The sequence below is a fragment of the Actinia tenebrosa genome, unplaced genomic scaffold, assembly GCF_029948245.1.
Source record: "Actinia tenebrosa isolate PJP-AT-01 unplaced genomic scaffold, QUT_ActTen_1.0 PGA_scaffold16__25_contigs__length_10494907, whole genome shotgun sequence".
Lineage (NCBI taxonomy): Eukaryota > Metazoa > Cnidaria > Anthozoa > Actiniaria > Actiniidae > Actinia > Actinia tenebrosa.
Genome location: NW_028292576.1, coordinates 4,808,170 through 4,815,167, shown reverse-complemented (window position 1 = coordinate 4,815,167; position 6,998 = coordinate 4,808,170). Strand labels below are relative to the sequence as shown.

Sequence of the window (6,998 nt, the reverse complement as noted above, 5' to 3'; positions counted from 1 at the left end):
TGCGAACGTCAGTATAGTTATAATATTTGAGGTGACATCTTAGGAAGATTATTTCATTAGCTTATGTCTGGTTCTTTGGGAAATTAGTTACCATGCCTTTCCATCGAGACTCTCGGGGGAAAAAACTATTTCTCTCGTTATATGAAGTGTATAATGTATTTATATCTTGTAGAAGAATCAGAGGACTTTTCGAAATTCTCTTAACCAACCAACACGGCCGGTACGTGTGGGTGGTCGTTACCAAGGGAATAATACGTAGATTTACCGATAGATTCACAATGCACTCTAGGTTTTCATCTCTAAAACAAAACTAGGAACACTGTGCTAACACATAGGCAAGATATTTATGGCAGGAAGATATTCATCTTAGCTGATTTCTTCACATGATACATTTAACGTTGACAGAACTAGAACTTGGAAGACGTACTATTCTAAATAGCGCTATTACAATGTCACCTGCTGAACGTAGTTTTGGATATGAGAAATTTGAATTATATTCATACATTTATTTTAATATTTTTTATTCAGTTATTCATAAACTTTAAAAGTAGTAGTTACTCTTGTCCCTCAACTAGCTCTATTTTTTCCATAAGTTCTCACTTACGGAACACAAAGCACTCCAGCTTGAAGTGTGAATGGATACAATAGCTTTTCATTTTTTAGGCAAAACTGGAGATACTGTGCGAATTAACGTATGGACTCCTTGCACTAAATCCCTTCCTGGGGTGAAAAGAATTGAACGTATTAACATCATAAAAGATTTCAATCCTTAAGAGATGGGAATACTTTTATTTTGACCCCCAGATTTGACGTCACATGCAAAGGGTATATGTAGGGGAGGGTGATGTAAAATAAGTGTTTTCCCAAGTGCATTATGAAGAAATTTCGAGTTCACTGTAAATTTTTAACAAGTGGTTTCATTGAATATTTGAAGAAAATAATCATCCTTCACTGACAAAGCTATACACACAGAATGCTCAACTACGTCCAAAATAAAGCAGTGTTTTCGGAATTCAAAACATTGCGCAATATATATAAAGACCTAAAATTTCTTTGTTTTTTTCCCTTGAAAACCGACACACTCCAATTAAATTGTCTTTTCGTGATTGATTGTATTGATTTCCGATCATGCTGAAGATATTTCCATCTCTCAAATCATTAAATCTTCCTATAACACACAATTTTCATGTGTTATTGCCAAACAAAGAAAAATCACGCGATCGATTTTAGCCAATTGCGCGCTTGGATTTTGGACAGGTGAACGAATATAAAAGCTTGATAATATTGGAGGCAGGTGACATCTTAGGAAGATCCCGTTCAGATACTTATTCTCTCGGTTAAACAACTTCTCATAGTGGCATGGGATGGCAATGAAGAACAAAGTAAGTAAATATCCCAGTTCACGAACGACTTGCGATCTTTTTAAGATGTTAACGTTAACAGTTTAATTGGACAAGTACATTTTAGTCCAATATCTTTCCTTTGTTTATCTTGGTAACCTCCTTGTCCTGATTCTTCTTCTTTTTCTTCTTCATGCATCTTCTTGTCTTAATCATTTTGAAGTTCTTATTCTGGCTTCCGTACTTTGAAATTCTTCCATGATCATTATCAAATTCTTCTCTTGTTTGAGTTCTTATTTTTGTTCTTCTCATTGTACTTGTTGTTGTTATTCTTCTTCTTCTCATTCTTCATTCTTCATTCTTCCTTTTGTTCTTCATCTTCATCTTCATCTTCATCTTCATCTTCATCTTCATGTTCATCTTCATCTTCATCTTCATCTTCATCTTCATCTTCATCTTCATCTTCATCTTCATCTTCATCTTCATCTTCATCTTCATCTTCATCTTCATCTTCATCTTCATCTTCATCTTCATCTTCATCTTCATCTTCATCTTCATCTTCATCTTCATCTTCATCTTCATCTTCATCTTCATCTTCATCTTCTTCTTCTTATTTTTGTTGTTCTTCTTGAAAATTTTTTCTTTCTTTATCATCATCTTCTTCTTTAAACTTTTTTGGTGTTTGCAGCTGCGTGTATTTGTTATCCGTTTTTATAAAATTATTAAGAAAATAAAAGTGGTACATAACTCGGTTAATCAATTAGTTCGACAAGTCAGAGAAGCCATTATAATCAACAATAAAATTACAAAGACGATTATTTAACAATGCAAGTGGATGAACTCAGTGTTCCTTGAACGTTGCCTTTAAATTATTAATTACATCAGAATGGCAAAAACCCGCATTAATTATTCTCAATAAACAATTGTTGGTTTAGGTTGGACGGGTTTGGAAGATATTACGGCCTTGGTCTTGATAGTTTAGTATAACATTCAAAAACCTACAGAAATTATGATAGTAAAATAGTAAAATGTAATATATATAAATTATTTCATAGAAAGTGCGGCGCACGGGGTTTTCTTCACGAGTTGTTTATGTAAAGCACGAACGAGCGAGTGAGTGTTTTACGCAAACAACGAGTGAATATAACCCCGTACAAAGCACTTTCTATGATGGTTTCTCTTCATTATATATATGATATATGATATATATTCTTATTCACCTATTGGACACTCTTAGTCCCAACTGGATTAATGATCGCTTTACTTTCAACTAACCTTTTCTTTTGTCTTTTGATTGTTTGTTTTTGTTTCCTTGCCTACCTTGCTCTCATTGGTTTCTTTTGTCTTATTCTATCATATATATACTCCTTTCTACAACTTCATTCTCTTTTACTCCGACGAAGGACTAGCGTCCGAAACGTCAGTAAGTTTTTTCAACTTTTCACGGTGTATAATTTACCTTTTCATCATTACTGTTTCATTAGAAACACCGACGCAGCTCACACTAGTTTTTAGCTAGTTATATCTCTATATATATGACTACAATTCACACACAAACACGTTTATTTTAAGTGAGTAAAAAGGACAAATTTTGTCGAAACTTTCATAATTTTTAAGTTTATATTTTAAGTAGATGCAATGTCAAATATACGAAATGGAAAAACTCCGCACATCAGTTCATAAAAGGAAAAATGAATATACAAATAGTCAATATAAGTTTTTAAATGTACTTTGATTGTTTTTTCATTAGTCGCTGACCTTAAAGTCGTCGGTTCGTATTTACCCCCATCTTTCTTCCTTACTTCAACGAGAAAAGCAGAAAGCAGCCCGTCTAAATCTCTTGGCTGGATTTCTTCCAGGTTTTGCTGCACATTTTTTGTCTCGACATATTCAGTCAATAAAGCCAGACTTGTCTTGCTTAGTGTGTTTTTGTTTTCTTGGTTTTGAATAAACTCATTTATCGGCACATCTAGTGGCACAAAACGAATCGCCATTTTGTTCACATCAACAAAACTACAGAAAACGCAACTTTGCTTTAGCGGGAAGCCATTCAAATGTCACAATTGCTCGTTTTATGATTGGTTGGTTTGTTCAATTCTATGTTTTGATTGGTTATATTTTTTACGCTGTGCATGAAAAGCTGCATGCGACGCTTGTTGGTCGTATTGCATTTTTCACCAGCGAAATATAAAGCATAGAGATTTTTCTAATAGAGATTTATTGTATGGAATTCTAGTTATATATATATAATAAATAAATTTAGGCACTGGCTAAAAGCGGAGCTCCCAGTAGGCACATGGAGCCCAATTTCGAAATGCACTACATCGTTTTCTTCGCATGGGTCTTGGTTTTCGACCTTAGTACTCCATCGCGTACAATTCGCATACTATATCACGGAACGGCTGTCGCATTTCATGCTCATTAACCTCAAGGAATTACAAAGAATAAGGAAGAATTCGTACTTTCAACTCTCGATCGCAATCACGGGGAAGCGTCAAGAAAAAATGTAGCACCGGAAAATAAGAGTATTACTACGATACTTTAGTGTGCTTTAATCTTGCCTCTTAGCTCTTGGTCGATCCAGCGATTTTCTTTGAGTGAATACTGTGTCAAAATGGCGTACTTTTGCATGCAAAGTACGACAATGCCATTAAGAAACGCCAGCGCCGGAAATTTGATGTACATTCACTATTTTTAAATGAATCCTGCATTTGTTTCTTTTGGCTTTGAAAGTGATATGCGATTTTTGAAGTATTTGTTCAGTCACTGGCAATGTGGAGGCTGGTTTTGAGATGAGAAGTCCAGAATACCTCGAGATTTGCGTTAAATTTACAATCGTTTTTATCATTCTTCGTCCGCCATATTGTCCGCCTGGATCCTCGTTGGCTTGGAAACAACGCTCTTAGTCACCAGTTTCTATTGAAGACGCACTTTTTTAAACCGAGCGGCGAACCCTGTTTGGAGGTTTGGAGTCAAGGAAGCAAACTCGATGCTCCCACTTAAGAATTTTGTCACATGTACACAACCCACCACCGTCCACCCCATAGGGGCTAGTTTTGTACTTGAAATATTCTTCGACCAAGTTTTTGAAACATTTGATAGGAGACGAACAAAGCTTCAATTTTCTTGAACGAAAAACATGCCATATTTGGTTAAAAACAACCGAATTGTAAAAAATTTATAAAGCTGAATAAAGGACGAATATTTGTTGTAATTTGCTTTCCGTGTTTTATCATCCAGCATTAAAATAAATAAAGCTTATCTATAGAAATATAAAAAATTTTGAGAGAAAGTCTTGAGAAAAAATGCACGTACTATAGGCCGCACCGCACGGGCCGGAATTTCGGTGAGGATTTACTAATTTTGGGTGAGGATGGGTGAGGAGCGGGGAGGATTTAATTATGTTCTAATAAGCACGCACTACGTGTATTATATGCGGTGGATTTAATTATTCGTATTAAATCGTTACCATAAAACGACAGGGAGAGTATTGTTAGGCAAGTTTGGGCAAGTCTTTTGTTTGCCAATCCAATTTATAGAGCGCGGGGATTTTGAATTTTTAGCTCTTAAACTCAACCAACCAAACAAGCAAGCAAGACCTAAAAAATTTACTTTTGAGAAACGCAATGCCTACGTTATTCCAGTTAAGATCTCGAGGATATCACGCTACCGTCAGTGAATTCAAATATGTTGAGCAAATTCATGACAACATCCTTCCATAATTCTTTTGAAAGCAAACACCAAAGTTCAGCAATGAAACAAGCGTAAATCTTCCAAACTCTCATGAAACTCAAGAAATACTTCGAGTATTCAGTGATGACTATTGTATGCAACACAACGCACTTAATGACTCATAAACGAACGATAAACAATAAGACCTACTAAGTTCTTCCTAATTATGCAAAAATCAGCTGAAAATGATTAGTTCTGTTATTTTCTTCTTTATTATATAAACAGCGATCGTTCTATTTCATACTGGACCATAGTACAATGATTCTCAAATTCCCTTGGCATTCAAGCTTATTAATGCTGTCACTATCTCTTTCCTTCAATCATTTTTTGTCACGTGATAAATAAGTCACGGCATCAAAACGATTTTATGAATGCACAAATCTACAGGAAGCCCATATCCGATTTAGTTATTGAAAAACACAGGAAGCCCATGGCCAATTCTTATTTCCACGGCCAAGACCATTTGAAAAACTGTACCAAAATTAATAACTGATTTTATAATAATCTTACATTTGCTTATTTTTTCTATGATTGAGTGTCCATGAGAGGTCGATGAGAGGTCGATGAGAGGTCGATGAGAGGTCGATGAGAGGTCGATGAGAGGTCAATGTGTGGTCGATGAGAGGTCGATGAGAGGTCGATGAGAGGTCGATGAGAGGTCGATGTAGGATTACCTCTTCCTCTCCTGTTATCAGGCTATCAATAGCTTAGCTATCAGGCTATCAATAGCTTAGCTATCAGGCTATCAATAGCTTAGCTATCAAGCTATCAATAGCTTAGCTATCAGGCTATCAATAGCTTAGCTATCAAGCTTTAAATAGATTAGCTATCAGGCTATCAATAGCTTAGCTATCAGGCTATCAATAGCTTAGCTTCTTGTCTATCAGGCTATCAATAGCTTAGCTTCTTGGCTATCAATGGCTATTACCTCTTCCTCTCCTCCTCCTCTCTTCCTCCTCTCCTCCTCCTCTCTTCCTCCTTTCCTCCTCTTCCTCTCCTCCTCCTCCTGCTTTTCCTCCTCCTTTTCCTCCTCCTCCTTATCTGGATGATATAATAAACTAGAGCTATTAACTATCAAATTATCCTGTTATCAATAGCTTAGCCACCCGGCTACACGCTATAAAACTTCATTCACTCATAGTTCTAGTTTATCATTTCATCCAGAGAAGGAGGAGGAGATGAGGAGGAAAAGGAGGAGGAGGAGGAAAAAGAGGAGGTTGAGGAGGAGAGGAGGAGGAGAGGAGGAGGAAAGGAGGAGGAGAGGAGGAGGTAATAGCGATTGATAGCCAAGAAGCTAAGCTATTGATAGCCTGATAGCCAAGAAGCTAAACTATTGATAGCCTGATAGCTAATGTATGGATAGCCAGGCTATCGATAGCCTGTTAATAGCTAAGCTATTGATAGCCAAGAAGCTAAGCTAATGATAGCCTGATAGCTAAGCTATTGATAGCCTGATAGCTAAGCTATTGATAGCCTGATATCTAAGCTATTGATAGCCTGATAGCAAAGCTATTGATAGCCTGATAACAGGAGGAGAGGAGGAGGTAATCTTACATCGACCTCTCATCGACTTCTCATCGACCTCTCATCGACCACACATTGACCTCTCATCGACCTCTCATCGACACTCAATCATAGAAAAAATAAGCAAATGTAAGATTATTATAAAATCAGTTATCAATTTTGGTACAGTTTTTCAAATGGTCTTGGCCGTGGAAATAAGAATTGGCCATGGGCTTCCTGTGTTTTTCAATAACTAAATCGGATATGGGCTTCCTGTAGATTTGTGCATTCATAAAATCGTTTTGATGCCGTGACTTATTTATCACGTGACAAAAAATGATTGAAGGAAAGAGATAGTGACAGCATTAATAAGCTTGAATGCCAAGGGAATTTGAGAATCATTGTACTATGGTCCAGTATGAA

The 6,998-nt window shown here is 36.4% G+C and overlaps 1 pseudogene; it reads right to left on the bottom strand.

Moving 5' to 3' along the window:
- The window catches only part of LOC148910627 (uncharacterized), a 124,898-nt pseudogene that overhangs the window by 49,989 nt on the left and 67,911 nt on the right, over positions 1 to 6,998 (bottom strand).